A 2530-nucleotide genomic window follows, 5' to 3' on the forward strand; every position below is an offset into this window, starting at 1 on the left:
TCGGGCGTGGTACTATCTTTCGGGGAGTACTTTTTTATCAGGGGTAAATGACACGCAGTGGGAAGCCTGCGCAACTCTAGTGTCCGTGCATATGATGTATGTACTGTAAGGTGGGGTTACTAAGTCATTGGGGAGAACTTACTTACGGGGAAATACGGTAATTTGCTTTGATAAAGTGATGGCCACGCTCATTTCCGGCTACTCAGGGCCTTCGGTCGCCGTCCCTTGGATGCAGACTCTTCTAGATACTTGGCTCCACCAACATTCTGCTCCGGCAGTGTCTACCCGGCCGACCCTGAATCCTCTCTCGTAGATACTTGGCTCCACCAACATTTTGCTCCGGCAGTGTCTACCCGGCCGACCCTGAATCCTCTCTCGTAGATACTTGGCTCCACCAACATTTTGCTCCGGCAGTGTCTACCCGGCCGACCCTGAATCCTCTCTCGTAGATACTTGGCTCCACCAACATTTTGCTCCGGCAGTGTCTACCCAGCCGACCTTGAATCCTCTCTCGTAGATACTTGGCTCCGCCAACATTCTGCTCCGGCAGTGTCTACGCATTTCTTTCCGTAGCCTCTCACTCCGCTGGCCGGCTTCCCCCCCCCCCCCCCCGTACCGCAAGTTGACGTGTGTTGTAGTTAATGTGTGTGTGTGTTTGTATGTGTGTGTGTATGTGTGTGTGTGTGTGTGTGTGTGCTTGTGTGTGTGTGCTCGTGTATGTGTGTATGGTGGGTGTGTATGTGTGTATGTGTGTGTATGTATGTGTGTGCGTGTGTGTATGTGTGTGCGTACATGAATGTGCGGAGTGGTCGTAGTTATAAACCATTGTACCAGTTAGAGCTGCTATATTCATTTCTCATTTTCTGATCTCATTTTCCAACACACAGTGACTGTCCTGTGTTGTACACCAGTAGTTGATCACCCTCTCTCTCTCTCTCTATCTCCCCTCATTCTAGAACACCCCCCCCCCCCCCACACACACACACTCGTGCACCCCCCCCCCCCCCGCACACACACACACACACACACACACGCACATGCACCCCATCCACCCATTGACCATTATTTTGACAATTTGACGCCCATCGCCGGGGGCGATGATAGCAATGCTACAGCAGAAACCATAGCAACTTGTTCTGGTATTTCACCATTCAACAGCTTGCAAGGCTGAAGAATTGACCACCAATCGAACGCGCAACATCTCGATTGGAAATCCCTGCACATACATGATACCACATCATCATATGGGACACACCTCCTCCACCCACGCATACATGCACAAACACACGTACATTCGTTGCTGCCCCCTAACTCTTGCCCCCCCCCCCCCCCCTCAGCTCACAATCTGTAAGAGCACGTCTGTGAAGTCGAACACAATCATTAGCCAGTTCACTCGGAAACTCCCCCCCCCCCCCCCCCCCCCCACAAACATACATGCATAATAATATGCACAAGAGTGTGTGCTGTGCCGGTATAACAGAAGCCAGGTAAAAACCTTTCTCCGTCATACCACACACAATGTTAAGCCATGCACAATGCCAGTGATTGACATTCATGTGAATCACTCCACGTGTTCTTCACAAACAAACATACAGTCTGCATACCGGTGGACTGCACACAGCCAACTGTCAGTGTAATTCAGGAAACACAGAAGAGACAAGGAAATGGAGGGAAAACATCGTGTCAGCACAAGACACTCAAAATAATATTTTTGTATTGCAGGCAGTGTTATCAGCATGGCAGCGCTCAGAATTGAGAAAAGATTGAAAAGTTTTTGAAAATTATCTGCTATATAGACAGGCACGACTGGCAAGGAAAGCTCATACGGTCAACTCAGTGTTTGGCCTGGGCAAGAGGAAAATGGGCTTTGCACTGCCCCGTTATAGGCAAGTAGTTAACTGTAGCGGCGAAAAAATCAAGTTTTGTACAAGAATACAACACAGTGCTCACCGCAAAGAGAATCTGTGCCGGGGCTGGTGCTGGCTATAACCATGGCAACTGTACATTGTCATAGTCCGAACAATCCGAGCTTTACAATCTTCAGGAGAGCACATTCAGGATCATCTACCAGCGGCTGTAGCTCGGACACCAACCTGCTGTTATACCCATACTCTGGAGAGAAGCAGAAGTGACAGAGCTTGCTACACTGGCGAACAGCCTGTACGAACCGGGCTAGTACACGTCGTTCCTCCGATCTAGGAACATACGTGAAGGAATACTGGTGGACATACAGTACATTCAGGTTCCTGTTAGAATGGAGAATTTCCAGAATGGACGTGAGCGGCACATCAGCACCGCGCTCACTGCATAACCAGGAAAGAAAAACATCCCGCAACTTCCTACATGAACTCAGCGCTCGGCAGATCAAAGCAAAGCCGTCAATGCCGACTTTATTGTAACCTAAATACACTTTCTCCAGGCTGGACGATGCGGACAGAATGGCTGATGAAAAGACATTACCATCGGTACAGTGACTCCCTTGCAAAGAGAGCACACGTACATGTGTGTAGTGTGCCAAGCCATTAAGAAT

This window comes from Sycon ciliatum, chromosome 11, assembly GCF_964019385.1.
Source record: "Sycon ciliatum chromosome 11, ocSycCili1.1, whole genome shotgun sequence".
Classification (NCBI taxonomy): domain Eukaryota; kingdom Metazoa; phylum Porifera; class Calcarea; order Leucosolenida; family Sycettidae; genus Sycon; species Sycon ciliatum.